At 40.4% G+C, this 17,915-nt stretch overlaps 1 protein-coding gene across 9 annotated transcripts in view; it reads right to left on the reverse strand.

Annotated features, from left to right (window-relative positions):
* The window catches only part of NCOR1 (nuclear receptor corepressor 1), a 208,729-nt gene that overhangs the window by 181,203 nt on the left and 9,611 nt on the right, over positions 1–17,915 (reverse strand). The window contains exon 1 of one of the 9 annotated variants that reach the window (XM_023731049.1): positions 5,384–7,021. The exons of 7 other annotated variants lie outside the window; for them this stretch is intronic. The gene's annotated coding sequence lies outside the window, so the exon portion shown is untranslated. Of the gene's footprint in view, positions 1–5,383; positions 7,022–17,915 lie in introns of those variants that run through there. One more of the 9 variants, XM_023731058.1, reaches the window with a different exon arrangement.

The raw sequence follows: 17,915 nt of genomic DNA on the forward strand, positions 1-17,915 counted from the left end.
AACACAAGTAAGATACTCAAAGTGTTGAATAACTTTTTTGAATCTCATGGCTTATCCCGGACAACTATTTTGATATTTGCACTGATAGTACCAAAAAAAAATAAAAACAAACAAACCACTCCAGTCTAGTCGATTCTGATTCATGGAGACTCCATGACTTTCCGAAAAGAACTGCACTCCATAGGGGACTTGCACCACCAACATCTTGGTTAGTAGTCGAGAGCTTAACCATTTCCCCCACCAAGGGTACAAAAGGGGTGGGGGGGAGAAAAGCTAGCGCTTGCACAATGGCATGAATATAGAGTAGCTGGAGGCAGCTTCTATCATCAAGCACTTGAAGGGGAAAAAAAATCACCCAGTTTCATTTAAGAATGTCCTTAGAAAATCATCTATCTAAGACCAAACGATCAACAATTACTTTAAACAAAGATGAGAATGTAAGGGGGAAGGGAAACCAGATTAACAGAAGTGGAACAACCAGAACGGAAATACTGACAATGGTCACGCACTGTGAAGAATGTAATGAATGTCACTGAACAATCTGTATAGAAATTGTCAAATGGTAGCCTAAACTGCTGTGTAAGCCTTCACTGAAAACTGAATAAACTATTATTTAAAAAAAAAAAAGAATGTTTTTACACCTAGGAATATATTTAACCAGAATGGTGAAAAACTTGTACACAGAGAACTGTAAAACATTACTAAAAGAAATCAAAGAACTAAATAAATGGAACGACATTCCACATCTGTAGACTGGAAGGCTTAATATAGTTAAGATGTCAATACTAATCAAAGCAAATCTATAAATTCAGTGTAATCCCCACCAAAATTCCAACGGCCTTCCAATGGCAGAAATAGAAAAGCCAATAATCAAATCTATATGGAAAGGCAAGGGAATGACTAAAGTAGAGGAACTCACACTTCCTGATTTCAAAACATACTCTGAAGCCACAGTAATTAAACCAGCCTGGTACTGACATAGTAACAGACATATAGACCAATGGAATAGAATTGACAGTCCAAAAAGAAAAAGAAAAAACATATTATCTATAGCCAACTGATTTTCTACAATGGTGCCAAGTCTACTAAATGAGGAAGGGTCTCTTCAATAAATGGTACTGGGAAAATTGGATTTCCACATGCAGAAAAATGAAACAGGATACAAGCCTCACACCACACACAAAAACAAATTCAAAATGGATTAAAAATCGTATCTTCACAGTAAGGTTTAAGGACCAAAGGCAGAAATGTTATATATTCAACCAATATTTATTGAGCAGTGCTACTATGTACCACCAGTGCTATTATGTTTTCTAAACGGTGGGATAGAGTGGTGACCAAGATATACTATTTTATTGTAGAATGATATACGCAATAAACAAGAAACAACATGGTAATGTACTATAAATAAAGTAATAGGGCCACAGGATGGGAAGGGGAAGGGAGCATTTCTAATGTGGTGACCAGAGAAAGCCAATCTCAGCTTTGTTGTTGTTGTTAGGTGCCTTCAAGTCAGTTCCGACTCATAGCGACCCCATGTACAACAGAACCAAACACTGCCCAATCCTGCACCATCCTCAGCTAGGATGACCATATGTCCTTGTTTCCTGAAATAGTCCCAGTTTACACCTATTGTCCCAAGTGCAATTATTAACTATGCAGCATTTCATTCTCAAAAGTGTTCCAAATTAGGTGTTCTAAGGTGACTTTTGAATCCAAGCTTGAAAGAGCTTGCGAAGAATCAAAATAAGAGCATTCAAGGAAGAGGAACTAGAAGCCCTGAGGCAAGAGCAAACTTAGGGAATTCAAGAAAATGAAAGAAGGTCAGGGAGGGAGAAGGTGAGTGAGCAGTGGCAGATCACATGGGTTACTGGAAGTTATGCTTGGAAGTTGAAATCTCTTTTCCCTCCCTCACGCCCTCTCTCTTTCTCTCATTTGTCGTTGTTGTTAGTTGCCATTGAGTCAACTCTGATTCACAGTTAAGACAGAGGTCCCCAGGCTGCAAAAAATTCCACTGCCTCAAGCAATTTGCTTGGCACTCCCTGTAACTGTACCTTAAAATACTGGTTCCTTTCCTTGGCACACACTGTAGCTTTACATTAAAATCCTGGTTGCCCTCTCCTTAACTGCTGCCCAAAACTAGAGAAAATTGGCAAAAACCGGTTTAGGCGCCATGTTGACATTCAGGATAACCTTTTAGCTCATTAAATATCTCATACATAGTAACTTCCCCACCTCTGGGTGGAATCTAACCACCATTTTCTGAACATGCGATGCATGAAGTTAGATGTAAACCCTACTGCACCTGCATAGTATGATTATGAATGTTGCTGATGTAACTTGTATGAACTCCCTCCTTGTAAACCCCTTAAAATTAACCTTCCCCCTCACAGTCGCTCAGCAGTCTTGGTGGCAGCAGCTCGACTGTTCCTCTCCTTGTGCAACAAAATAAAAGCACCTTTCTACTCTTCTACCTCAGTCTCTTGTTTATGGGCTGAGACGAGTCGTGCCAAGCAGAACCTGGGGTTTCCACTCAGCAACATTTCTGGTAAGCCTGTCACGAGTGAACCACTCGGTTCCAGAGGTGGATCAGACAAGACTGGCTCCAATGTCTGGTGCCACTAGAAGATTTCTCCCAGAGACCTTGGAGCAGCTCTGGAAGCCAATCCGCCTCAGACCCAACAGTGACTCCACGAGAGACACAAAATATGCCTGGGTTATTTGGTGAGTACCTAGATAAGACCTTAGAAGAGTCCCAAGAAGCAGGAGAAACTGAGCACTGAGGGCATTAAAGGCTCTAAGTATCTGGAGTTATCTGGTAAATAACAGAGAATTCCTAGGTTAGGCCTCAGAAAAGGCCCAAGAAGCAGAAGGAATCAACCGTTGAAGGCGTAAAAGGCTCTAGGTATCTGTTATTAGGTTGGTGCACTGAATTAGGTTGTGCGAGTGGAGGTGTGTGTGTGTCTGCAGAATGGGGAACAGTCAAAGGATCCCGGAATGCAGCCCGCTAGGATGTATCCTTAAGAACTGGGAGTATTTCGGGTCCGATCCTATGAAAAAGAAGAAGATCATTTTCTTTTTTAACATCGCATGGTCTCAATATGAATTGGCAGATGGGGAAAAGTGGCCAGTAAATGGGTCTCTAAATTATAATATTATCCTCCAACTTGATCTTTTCTGTGCTTGGGAAGGTGAATAGGATTACGTGGAAGCTTTCATGACTCTGTATCCGGACAAGGGATTGCAGAGGAAATGTAAAGTTCTAGTCTAGAAAGGAGGCCTGCGATTGCAACAGCCAGTCTTCACCTCTGACCCCAAGGAAGAATTCTTATTGCCCTTGCTTGCTGCTTTGCCACCCTCTTATGCTTCAGTTCTGGAAGAAGAGGCTGCACTGGCAACAACTCCCACCGCTAAATCCTCTCAGTCCCTATATCCATCCCTCCCAAGCCCTTCACCCCAGCATTGGGCTCGCCACCCCATACGTGGAGTCGAATGGCCTTTGGGTACCCCAATTCGGTGACTAGGGGGAACGAAACTAACATGCGGGTAACCGATCGTCGGGAGAGCCACAGCACAGCTGAGCGCAGGGGCATGCACCCCTCCAACAAGTCCCAGCAGGAGAGGCCAGCATGGTCTGAGTCCACCAACCTTTCTAAACACTCCCCTGGGTATCGAGAAGACCTTAAGACAATGCAGGATCTTTATGCCTCCATCTTCTGCACTCATAACCCTAATTAGGCAGATTGTCAGGAGCTGCTAGAGGTGCTCCTGACCACAGAAGAAAGGCGCATAGTCGTAGAAAAAGCTACGCCTAAGGCTGACAGGTGCCATGAAGTGCAGGCAGTAAATCAGCCGGGGGCAGAGACTTTCCCCATGGGGGACCCTAACTGGGATCAGAATACAGCTGAGGGACAGACCCACCTTACTTATCACAGGGAGTGCCTTTTAGAAGGGTTGGAGAAAGGGGTGCCTGAACAAACAAAAACCTTAGAAAAAATATATGGGATCAAACAAGAACCAACCAAAGATCCCCTTAAGTTTCTGGAAAGAATTTTTATTTATTTATTTTACCGTACCTTAGATGAAAGTTTACAGACCAAACTAGCTTCTCCTTAAACAATTAATACATACATTGTTTTGTGACACTGGTTGCCAAACCCACGACATGTCAACACTCTCCCCTTGTCAACCTTGGGTTTTCCATTACCAGCTTTCCTGTCCCATCTTGCCTTCTCGTCCTTGCCCCTGGGCTGGTGTGCCCATCTAGTCTTGTTTTGTTTTACGGGCCTGTCTAATCTTTGGCTGAAGGGTGAACCTCAGGAGTGACTAGGAAATCCAGGGTATCAGGACTCGGAAGAAAAAGCTCAGGTCAACCAAAGAAGGTGATTTATCTAGGTTTCAAAATCAAACCTGGAAAACAAGAACTCCTCCTCACCCAAAAAGATGCTATCTACAGATTGGTGGCCCCTACCAACCAGAGACAGCTCCGAGGTTTTTTGGGAATGGCTGGTTTTTGCCACATCTGGATCCCAAATTTCAGACTTATCGTCAAGCCTTTACACTGAGCCTTAGAGGGAAAAGACATAGACCCCTTAGAATGGACCGGGACAGAGCCACAGGCTTTTGATACCATTGTATGATTTGGGTAAGAGACATTTATTTGGACCAAAGGTTCACGTCGCTATCTCACCAGTGGTAAAGAGCAGCCGCACCTGCGCGAAAAATAATCCCAAGACCACTGCTGAAGTGCCTTCAGGGGTCCCGCAAACTGGGACAATGTCTGAAGACAACTGGTAGATGGATTTCACTGAGATGCCTCTAGATCTTGGGAATTACAAATATCTGCTAGTCTTTATCTACATCTTCACTAACTGAGTTGAAGCTTTTCCTTACAGGACTGAAAAGGCCACCAACATTGTGAAGCAGCTGCTGAACAAAGTCATCCCTCGATTTGGGCTTCCCCTCTCCATTGGCCATGACAACGGGCCCCATTTTGTGGCCCTGGTGATGCAACTGGTGGCAATCACCACGGACATTAATTGGAACTTATACACAGCCTGGAGACGCCAGTCCAATGGTAAAGCAGAGCAGCTAATCAGACTCTGAAGAGACACCAAGCAAAGCTGTGCCAAGAGACCAAGCTGGTATGGACAAACGCACTGCCTATGGCCCTCTTGAAAGTTCAGTTTGCCCCTAGAGACAAACTAAAATTTAGCCCATCTGAGCTATTATATGGGCGCCCTTTATTAGAGAACCCCCATATGACCAGCGTAGCTTGCCTTAATAATGACCAACCTCCCTCCCTCCACGAGGTTGGAGATGTTCAAGTTACTAAATACAGTCTCTTTGGACCACTGTGTCTTCTCCCCACAGATATGCTCACCTGAGGAGCCCGCGTGAGCCAGAGGTACCCCTCCATCTGTTCCAGCCTGGTGATTGGGTACTTCTCAAGGCATGGAAAGCCAATCCCCTTCAGCAGAAGTGGACCGGCCCCTCTGAAGTCCTCTTGGCTACTCCAATGGCTGTCAAACTCAACAGACGCAAAGTTGGATCCACCACACTCAAGAAAAGAAAATCACCCTGCCAGATGCCGAGGGACAAACTCATCAAAACTGTGAGAACTGGATTTTGTGAGCCAATCAAGGACCTTAAGTACTTGTTTTCCCAGCACCCTCCTGCATGAGTGAGATCCCCCAAAGATTCTTAACACTGCTAATAACTTTGGTGTTAGTATTGTCTCCTACACCTGTATACTCTACTTAGAGAGATTAGATTGCTATAGACCTTTGAGTGAGCAGAACCAACCATGAACAGGGTGATGTGGTTATTCCTCGGAGTTGCCCTATATGCAAATGCTGGATGGGATTTCAATGTTCTTAATAGGCTGCACCAGGCAATTATAAACCATACTGCATGGGCTAACAATTGCTGGATCTCCTCACATTCCCCTTCACATGTAGGGCAACAGTTACTCATAATCCCTGTACCTCTCCATCAACTTAATGGCTAAAAGAAGAGGGGGTGCAATTAATAAATAAAAAACAATACCCTAGGCAGAGTCCAATACACCACTGTGAGGTCTGCCTACCCATAATACCTCAAAAGTAGATCAGCGTCCACGATAAAAGGCCATCTGTTCAAGTCTATGTCTAATATTTGCCCCCTCCCCAAGAACATGCCAAACAATTCTGAGCCAGGCTATAGTTCAGAATGGACACAGGTCCTGTATGACCAAAGTTCAAAAAGAAAAGGAGGGAATAAAACAGAGGTCCCCAGGCTGCGGAAAATTCCACTGCCTCAAGCAGTTTGCTTGGCATGCCTGATAACTTTACATTATTCTGGTTCCTTTGCTTGGCACACTCCGTAGCTTTATATTAAAATCCTGGTTGCCCTCTCCTTAACTGCTGCTCAAAACTAGAGGAAATTGGCAGAAACCAGTTTAGGCGCCATGGTGACATTCAGGATAATCTTTTAGCTCATTAAATACCTCATACACAGTAACTTCCCCGCCTCTGGATGGAGCTTAACCACCATTTTCTGAACATGTGATGCATGAAGTTAGATGTAAACCCAATTGTGCCTGCATAGTATAATTAAGAAAGTTGCTGATGTAACTTGTATGACCTTCCTACTTGTAAACCCCTTAAAATTAAGGTTCCCTCCTGCCCTCGCTGAGCAGTCTTGGTGGCAGCAGCTTGACTGTTCCTTTCTTTGTGCAACAAAATAAAGACACCTTTCTACTCTCCCATCTCGGCCTCTTGTTTATTGGCTGAGACTAGTCGCACCAAGCAGAGCCTGGGGTTTCCACCGGGCAACATGGTAACCCTATATATAACAGACAAAACGTTGCTTAGTCCTGTGCCATCTTCATAATCATTGGTATGTTTGAGTCCGTTGCTGTGGACTTTGACTCTTTTATTTTGGAAATGTGATCAGAAAAGACCATTAGCTAGTAAAGGAGAAGGTCAGCGAAAACAAGGGAAACCCTCAATGAGACAGACTGACACCGTGTGTGTGTGTGTGTGTGTGTGTGTGTGTGTGTGTGTGTGTGTACCTGCATGTATGTATGTGTGTATGTATAGGGGTGTGTGTGTGTATGCACACACACACATACACAGTCCTCGGGTGGCACAAATAAGCCCTTGGCTACTAACCAAAAGACTGGTGGTTAAATCCACCCAGAGGTGCCTCAAAAGAAAAGCCTGATAATCCACCTCCAAAAGATTACAGCCATTGAAAACCCTATGGAGTGCAGTTCTATGCTGAAACACATGTGGTCACCGTGAGTTGGAATCAACGCAACGGCAACTGGCTGGTGTATATGTATGTAGGAATATATATATATATGTATGTATGTATACACACACACACACACACACACACACACACACACACATATACACGTATGTGTACATATATATGTAAGTATGTATAGGAGCCCTGGTGGCACAGTGGGTAAGAGCTTGTCTGCTAACCAGAAGGTCGGCAGTTCGAATCCACCAGCCACTTCCTGGAAACCATGTGGGACAGTTCTCCCCTGCCCTAGAGGGTCACTATGAGTCGGAATTGACTCCACGGCAATGAATCTGGTCTGGTATGTACATACATACATATATACAAACACATATATATGTATGTGTATATTATGAATATTAACCTTTTTCTGCCTTTATGTTACAAATAATTTCTTCCAGAATTCATACCTTGTTTCACCTCTTTAAAGACCTTCTCCATCCCCAAATTACAAAAATATTCTTTTACATTTTTCTCTTATACTTCTTAGTTTTTTTTCTTTTTTTTTACATTTAGCTCCTTAATCATCTAAAAAATTTTTTCCTAAAAAATGGTAAGGTAGGCATCTAGCTGTATTTTCTTTCCCAATCAATAGTTAACTATTCCAACAATAATTATTGAACATTTCTGCCTTTTCACACTGGTCTGACATGCCATCCCCTTTACAAACCCAGTAATTTCAATAGTAGGTGTATTATACCTTACAGAACCTCAGATACCTACATTTAAAAGGATATTTACTGTGGCAATGTAACAGGAAAAAAATGAAAACAAATTAAATAGAATGGATAAATTGTGGCATATTCATATGATATACTATACAGCAATTACAATGAATAAACTGGAGCTACATGTTTCAAAACAGCTAAATCTCAAAACAATGTTGAATAAAAACTTTACAGAATGATACTTAACATGTTAAAAACAGAGAAAATACTACGTATCTACTTTACACCTAAGGAAAAAAGGAAATGATCTAGGGAAGGGATACAATCTGTAATACTTTATTTCATAAAACAAAAACTGAAGCAAGTACGGTAAAATACTTAGTTTTCTTAAATACAGATGGTAGGTACGTGGACATTTCTTTATACTACTCTCTGCACATTTCTATTGGTATAAACAGAAAAAAATCTTTATTATAAGGCATTTTCCTATACATCTATGATTCCAGACTCACTAATTTGTCTTTTTTTTGTGCCAATAACATATTTTTTAAATTATTATAACATTATGAAGTTTTTGTATCTGTTAGGGCAAGTTTCCCTTCACCACGCTTTGTTGTTGCTTCAACTTTCAAAGCCTTCAAAGCTATTCCAGCACATTTTCTCTCCCACATGAATATCAGAGTTAGCTTGTCAAGCCCCATACAAAATTCATAGACTGACTAAAGGAGAACAGATGCCTTTACACTATTGAGTATTCCCATTCTAAAACACTGATTATATATGTTTATGTTTTAGGATAAGAAATAAAAATGTGCATGTACGTATGTGCACACGTATAGGGTCGCTATGAGTTGGAATCAACTCAATGGCAATGGGTTTGGTTTAGGTTTATGTAATATATGAATATTTTAACTAAACATGATACCATCATTATTACTCATTTTACTTTTCCTGTTGTAGAAGCTGGCCAGAGAAGAGTTACAAGATAGAACAACTGGCTGTTCCCTCAGATGGTCCACTTCCTACCTGTTCCCTTCCAAGACCGAAGCATGGAAGAAGTCAGAAATCTTAGAACAAGGAGGTTTTGAGATTATCCAACTAACACTGATTTTGCATATAAGGAATCTGAAGCACAGAGAAATTCAATAAGTCCTTCAACATCACAAAGTTGTCAGTGGCAAAAATGGGAGAAGCTAGTGAACTACTCTGAGTAGCTGAGATTTCAGTGGGACTGTACATTAAAACTACCTGGGGAGCGTTCCCTCATCTGTATGTCTGTTCATGTTCCAGGTAGAAGGGGAAGAACCACCACATGGTGTTTTTGTTTGTTTTAATAACCAGAAACCAAACCCGTTGCCGTCAAGTTGATTCCAACTCACAGTGACGCTATAGTACAGAGTAGAACCCAACCACAGGGCTTCCAAGCAGCACCTGGTGGATTCGAACTGTCGACCTTTTGGTTAGCAGCCGTAACTTTTAACCAGTATGCCACCAGGGTTTCTGTAGGTATTGTATTTATTATTAAGAGTTTAATAAATACCATATAATATAAAGTGAAAATTCTCCTTCTCACCCTTGTTCTCCACTGGCTACACAGCTGCCCTCCCAGAAGGCAAACAAAGTTACTAGTTTCTAGTATATCTTTTAAAAATATCCTACACACACACATTTTTCCCTTATATAAATGGTACCATCTAGATATGCACTGTTCTATGTCTTGGTTTATCACTTACCAATATATCTTGGAATCATTCTCAAGAGTACATAAAGAGATTCCTCATTCTCTTTTTATTGCTCTTGAGTATTTCACTATATGAATATCCATGCATATTTTGTAAAAGTTTTCCAAGTAATTCTGCTCTGCACCCTTAAGAAATGCTTAAGCCATCTACCTTTGAGCTCTTCTCCCAACCCAGATATCCCAAGTAAATAAAGCTATAAATGGAATGAAGAGGCAAAAGGAAAGATGTTACATCAGAGGCACCCAAATTTTTTCCAACAGTGATGTACATGATTAGAAATCCATGTGGTATAGTTTTTTGTCGTTGTTGTTTTTTAATTTTCAGGTGTGGTGAGTCCAAGTTCAACATATACTCAGTGTCATTTAAATATAAGTGATTTATCCATTTTTCCCTTTTTCCAGTAATCCTTAATGATGTCCTAGTTCTGAGGTGTGATTTTAGTAAAATATACTTGAATAGCTCAAAAGTAAAATAATTAAGGTCATATTTATTTATAAACACTATCAGCCCAACAGATGAGACAGTGACACATAAGCAAAGGCCAAGAGACTAGCCCCTTACTGGCCTACAAGTTTATGGATCAAAGCAGGCCCTATCCCTGGTCACAAGGTGCCTGGCCACCACTATCATCACCTTCCTCTAAACATATCCATGAGACAAAGAACAGCAGTATTCAGACCTCTTTGTTTTCTAACCAGCAGCACTCCTTCAACTGAAATAAAAGAATCTGGCTTAAAGTTAAGGCTGAAGGGGAAGAGAAAAACTTAAGTGGCAGTTTCAAATTTTAAATTCGGTTCTAGCACCAAGAACTCATTAATTTAGTGTTAGGTATACATGCTTGATTTATGAAATGTAAAAATTCTGTGAAATGTTTAAGAAACCTGGTTAAGATTTTATGACCAATCCCCTCATAACAAAAACATATAATCATGTTTTAAGATGGGAATGATATACAAAAACTAGATAACACTGTTATAAATGACAACAGCCCATTTTATCTAAATTTTACAAATAAGCCCGATCAGCCTCCTATATTTTGTGAACAGGCAATAAGATACAGCAAAACAAAATTGCTCTATTTAAACTCCTTTTTGAATCTTCACGTCTTAAAGTAATAAACACACACACACAAATTTACTCAACAGGAAACTTATCTTGATGTAACAACAAAATTTCAAATAAAATACTGGAAAAGGGAAAAAAAAGAAAAAAAAAAGAAACCTAAGTCATCCTCTCACCAGGAACCCCTCTGGCTTTTGGCCTAAAATCTTTGCGTAACTAAAATGTATTTGGGTAGGGTTTTCAAGGTAGCCTAAGCTACCTTAGAAAAAAGCTAAACACATGCTTCATTGTAGACGGACTGCAGATGCCTCTTCACATGAGCAAGGCTGAATCAAAAAGGGTCACAATAGAGGTAAAGCCCACACTTCATTGAAGGAAAAGAAAGGCCCTACGGAACACAGAATACGATTTTCTTCTAAGGGATCAAACAATAAAACATTTTGATACAAAAGTAAGAGACAGGGGAATGACTCCTGTGACGCTGCAGATGATTTCATTACTAACCTGAGACAAATTAGGTCAAACTAATTCTCACAACAGGGTAGTGATGGTTCAGTAGCAGAATTCTCGCCTTCCATGCAAGAAACCTGGGTTCAATTCCCAACCAATACACCTCAAGTGCAGCTGCCATTCATCTATCAGCGGAGGCTTGCATGTTGCTATGAAGCTAAACATGTTTCAGCAGAGCTTCTAGACTAAGATGGAATAGGAAGAAAGGCCTGGTGATCTACTTCTGAAAATCAGCCAATGAAAATTCTATGGATCACAAAGGGCTGATCCACAACCAATCATGGGGATGGTGCAGGGCCAGCAATGTTTTGTTCCATGAGTCGAAGGCCAACTTGAAAACAATTAACAGTTCCCACAGAGCAGCCCAGATCTAGTCTAATTGCAAAAGTATTTTAGATAAGGAGAGGATAAGAAAGAGCAACATCCCAACCACCGAAGACTTTCCAAACTGCGGATGATTTAAAGAAACTAGATCTCCTGAGTTTATCTCAGATTCAAGCCTCCAAGACAGAAGAGGGACTTGAAATCATCTAAGAGAATTCTGTAATTTATACAAGACCAGAGAGTAGCACGAAAGTGGAATAAATTTTCTCCTGTAAAATAAATATAAGTATTCTTCCCTTTCCAGAAAAGGAGCTCCTGTGGGGAATGCCATTAACAAGATATTTTATTCGTAGTCTCTACTGACATTATCACATGTTACTTAGAAGTTAGAAAATGGAAGATAAAGAAAACGGCCTTTTAAGTTAAATTATCCGACCCCAAATAAAATATGATATTGAAAAAAAAAATTCATCAGGATATAGTACTTTGATTAATTTGTAAGTACAGTCAATAAATAATTCCTGAATGAAAGAAACAGTGATGCTCCTACATGCAGTGAGAAAGAAGTTTCTCAAGACAATGCTAAATAACAACCCAATTGAGAACTTTGTTGTATAGTTTCACTGAACTAATTCTCTGAATTGAGCAAACTAATTCTCTCATTCAACCATAAAAACAAATATATTTCAAAGCCAAAATGGGTGCCTGTCAGCCAATTATCTTCACCATTAACACAAAAAAGAACACTTTATTGAGATCAGAAAAAAATTTAACCTTAGATGCCTGGCCTGAATTAATATATATAATAATACCTAATAATAATAACTGAACACAAACAACCAAAGACCAGACAAGTTGTGGAATGAAATTAAGGATATCGCACATGAAGAAAGCAAAAGGTCATTAAAAAGACTGAAAAGAAAGAAAAGACCAAAATGAACGTCAGAAGAGACTCTGAAACTTGCTCTTGAATGCAGAGTAGCTAAAGCGAATGAGGAAATGATGAAGTAAAAGAGCTGAACAGAAGATTTCAAAGGGTGGCTCGAGAAGACAAAATAAAGTATTTAATGAAATACGCAAAGACGGGGAGATAGAAAACCAAAAAGGAAGAACATGCTCGGCATTTCTCAAGAAGAAAGAACTTAAGAAAAAATTCAAGCCTCAAGTTGCAATATTAAAGGGTTCTACGGGGAAAACATTAAACGACACAGGAAGCATCAAAGAAGATGGAAGGAATACACAGAGTGAACATACCAAAAAGAACTGATCGACGTTCAACCATTTCAGGAGGTAGCATATGATCAGGAACCAATGGTACTGAAAAAAAGAGATCCATGCTGCACTGAAGGCACTGGCAAGAAACAAGGCTCCAGGAAGTGACGGAATACCAATTGAGATGTTTCAACAAACAGATGCAGCAATGGAAGTGCTCACTCATCTATGCAAAAAAATCTGGAAGACAGCTACCTGGCCAATCAACTGGAAGAGATCCATACTTGTACTCATTCCAAAGAAAGGTGATCCACAGAACGTGGAAATTATCAAACAATATCATTAATATCACATGCAAGTAAAATTTTACTGAATATCATTCAAAATCGATTGCAGCAGTGCATCGACAGGGTACTGCCAGAAATTCAAGCCAGATTCAGAAGAGGACGTGGAATGAGGGATAACACTGCTGATGTTAGACAGATTATGGCTGAAAGCAGAGAATACCAGAACGCTGTTTACCTGTGTTTTACTGACTATGCAAAGGCATTCGACTGTGTCAATTATAACAAAAATGGATAACACTGAGAACAACAGAAATTTCAGAGCACTTCATTGTGCTCATGAGGAACCTGTACTTAGACCAAGAGGCAGTCATTCAAACAGAACAAGGGGATACTCTGTGGTTTAAAGTCAAGAAAGGTATGTGTCAGGGCTGTATCTTTTCACCATACTTATTCAATCTGTACGCTGAGCAAATTACCCAAGAAACTGGACTATATGAAGAAGAACGCAGCATCAGGATTGGAGGAAGACTCATTAACAACCTGTGAGATGCAGATACAACCTCACTTGCAGAAAGTGAAGAGGAATTGAAGCACTTACTGATGATCAAAGACCACAGCCTTCAGTATCAATTACACCTCAACATAAAAGAAAATAAAAATCCTCACAACTTGACTAATAAGCAACATCATAATAAATGGAGAAAAGACTGAAGTTGTTGAGGGTTTCATTTCACTTGGACCCACAATCAATGTCCATCGAAGTAGCAGTCAAAAAATCAAACATCACGTTGCACTGGGCAAATCTGCCGCGAAGTATCTCTCTAAAGTGTTAAGAAAGCAAAGATGTCACTTTAAGGACTAAGGTGTGCTTGAACCAAGCCAGGGTATTTTCAATCACCTCATATGCTTGCAAAAGCTGGACAATGAATTAGAAACAGAAGAAGAATTGACGCCTTTAAATTATGGTGTTGTGAAGAATATTGAATATACCATGGACTGCCAGAAAAACAAACAAATCTGTCTTGGAAGAAGTACAGCCAGAACGCTCCTTAGAAGTGACGATGGCGAGACTTCGTCTCACGTACTTTGGACATGTTATCGGGGGGACCAGTCCCTGGAGAGGGACATCATGCTTGGTAAAGTAGAGGGTCAGTAAAAAAGAAGACCCTCAACGAGATGGATTGATGCAGTGGCTGAAACAACAGGCTCAACCGTAACAATGATTGTGAGGATGGTGCAGGACCAGGTAGTGTTTTGTTCTATTATATACATAGGGTCCATATGAGTCAGAGTAGACTCGATGGCACCTAACAAAATAACGATAAGGACAATAATAAAAAGAGTAACCATTTATTGAGCCTTAGTTATGTACTAGGAAGCATAATAAGAGGTTTGCACCTAAAAGTCTGGTTCCATTATTATCTCTAATTAAAGCATTAGGGAGGCTAAGTAACTTTCCTAAGGTAATTTTTTATAACTCAGAGACAGACATCTTAAAGATCACATTTTGCTACTTCCCCCTTTGACCCACTAAAAGAGACTACTACAGGTTATTAAGTAAAATAAAATAAGGATAATGAACAGAGTCTATTTCTAAGGTATACATACATACAAAATAAGGAGCCCTGGTGGTGCAGTGGTTAAAAGTTCAGCTTGAATCCACCAGCCACTCCTTGGAAACCCTATGGGGCAGTTTTACTGTCTTACAGAGTCGCAATGAGTCAGAATCGACTCGATGGCAATGGGTTTTGGTTTTATACAAAATAAAGTAGAAAAAAGGCACCTGACTTTAAATAAGGTTTACTGAGTTCTATTATTTAAAAAAAAAAAAAAAACTTGTGAGTGAAGGAACCATCTCTGTTTTGCTCATCATGGCCTCTCCAGCACCTAACAATGCTTAGCTCTCTATAATACCTACTCCAGCAGCAAGTTCTATTTGCTCTCCCTTCAAAACAGACCCTGAATCCTCTCCATCTCGACTACCACCATCCTCATCTCTTTCAAAATTTATTTAATTTTATCAATTATCAAGGCAAAAAATTATATACGCCTACAGAGAAAAGTGTCTGGTAGAATATGTAGCACTTAATTGATACGTCCAGGAAGTAGCATAGAAGAGAATTTCAATGTCTTTATACATTTCTACATTGAATTCTACAAAATAATGGAGTACTTTTATAAGAAATGAAAAACAAGTAAAGATTTTAAAATAACATATCCTACTTCACCCATTATAATGGTTTTGTGTGGATATGTGGTAACTGCTCCATTCACCCCTTCCCTTCTTTCCCTCCCTTTCCTACCTCCCTACCTCCCTCTCATACACACACAGACACATACACACACAGTGAACAGAATATATATTGTCTATATCTGCTACCCACCACTTGTCGTTCAATTTGTCATACTGTAGTGGCTCTGTGATGCTGGAAGCTATCCAACGGTATTTCAAATACCAGCAGGGTCACTGTCTTAGTTCTCTAGTGCTGCTAAAACAGAAATGCCACAAGTGGATGGCTTTAACAAACAGAAATTTATTTTCGTATGGTTTAGGAGGCTAGAAGTCCGAATTCAGAGCATCGTCTCTAGGGGAAGGTTTTCTCCCTCTGTGGGCTCTGTAAGAACGTCCTTGTCACTTCAGCTTCTGCTTCCTGGTTCCTTGAAGGTCTCCGTGTGTCTTGGGATCTATCTTACCCCATACCTCTCCTTTGCTCACTTGCAGTTTCATCTTTTATATCTCAAAAGAGATTTAATAAAGACAGACCCTACACTAATCTTGCCTCATTAAAATAACAAACACAACCCATTCCCAAATGGGATTGTAACCACAGGCATAGAGGTCAGGATTTACAATACATATCTGGAGGGACACAATTCAATCCATAACAGTCATCCATGGCAGACAGGTTTCAGCAGAGCTTCCACATTAAGATAGACAAGGAAGAAGGACCTGGCAATCTACTTCCAAAAAAACAGGCCAATGAAAATCTTACAGACAGCAGCAGAACACTGTCTGATATAGTGCTGGAAGATGATCCCCTATGGTGAAGAGCTTCCTCCTAGAAGTAGAGTCAACCTTAATAACGGAGATGGAGTAAAGCTTTTGGGACCTTCATATGCTGACGTGGCACAACTCAAACTGAGAAGAATCAGCAGTAAATATCCACTATTAACAGGAAAGCAGAATGAACGAAGTATGAACCAAGGAAAATTGGAAGCCGTCAGAAATGAAATGGATGGGCTGAAGGCTGACAACTATGGTCTCAGGGGACATCTCGCTCAACTGGCATAACATAGTTTATAAAGAAAATGCTCTACACCCTACTTTGGTGAGTAGTGTCTGCGGTCTTAAAAGCTTGTGAGCGGCCATCTAAGAAACTCCACTGGTCTCAACCCACCTGGAGCAAGGAAGAATGAAGAAAATCAAAGACACAAGGGAAATACCAGTCCAAAGGACTAATGGACCACAACTCCACCAGACTGAGTCCAGCACAACTAGATGGTGCCTGGTTACGACCACTGACTGACAGGGATCACGATAGAGTTTCCCCGACAAAGCTGGAGATAAATGTAGAAAAAAATTCTAACTCACAAAGAAGAGCAGGCTTACTGGTCTGACAGACACTGGAGAAACCCCAAGGGTATGGTCCCTGGGTACCCTTTTAACTCAGCACTGAAGTCACTCCTGAGGTTCACCCTTCAGACAAAGATTAGACAGGCCCATAAAACAAAACAAGACTAAATAGGCACACCAGCCCACGGACAAGGACAAGAAGGCTGGAGGGGGCAGTAAAGCTGGTAACAGGGAACCCAAGGTCAAGAAGGGGACAGTGTTGACAAGTGATGGTTTGGCAACCAATGTTACAAAACAGTATGTGTATTAATCGTTTAATGAGAAATTGATTTGCTGTGTAAACCCTCATCTAAAGCACAATAAAATGAATAAAATGAAATGGAACGCTTGAGGATTGATATCCTAGGCATTAGTGGGCTGAAACGGACTGGTATTGGCCATTCTGAAGTATACAAAAATATGGTCTACTACGCCAGGAATGACAAATTAAAGAGGAACAGCGTCACATTCATTGTCAAAAAGAACATTTCAAGGACCATCATGAAGTATAACACTGTCAGTGACAGGATAATATCCATACACCTACAGGGAAGACCAGTCAATACGACCATTATTCAAATTTATGCACCAACCACTAAGGTCACAGATGAAGAAATTGAAGATTTTTACCAACTTCTGCAGTCTGAAGTTGCTCAAACATGCAATCAAGATGTATTGATAATTACCTGTGATTCCAACGTGAAATCTGGAAACAAAAGGGGTCAGTATTTGGAAAATATGGCCTTGGTGATAGAAACAACGCCAGAGATCGCATGACAGAACTTTCCAATACTAAGGACTTATTCACTGCAAATACCTTTTTTTAACAACATAAATGGCGACTACACACGCGGAAGTTGCCAGATAGAATACACAGGAATCAAAAGGACTACAGCTGCGGAAAAAGACGATGGAAAGGCTCAATATCAGCAATGAGAACAAGGCCAGGGGCCGACTGTGCAATAGACCATCAATTGTTCATATGCAAGTTCAAGTTGAAGCTGAAGAAAATTAAAATAGGTCCATGAGGACTAAAATGTGACCATAAGAGCCAAAAGTATATCCCATCTGAATTTAGAGACTATCTCAAGAATATATTTGACACACTAAACACTAATGACCGAAGACCAGACAGGTTGTGGGATGACATCAAGGACATCATACATGAAGAAAGCAAGAGGTCATTAAAAAGACAGGAAAGAAA

This window comes from Trichechus manatus, unplaced genomic scaffold, assembly GCF_000243295.1.
Source record: "Trichechus manatus latirostris isolate Lorelei unplaced genomic scaffold, TriManLat1.0 scaffold00040, whole genome shotgun sequence".
Taxonomy (NCBI): domain Eukaryota; kingdom Metazoa; phylum Chordata; class Mammalia; order Sirenia; family Trichechidae; genus Trichechus; species Trichechus manatus.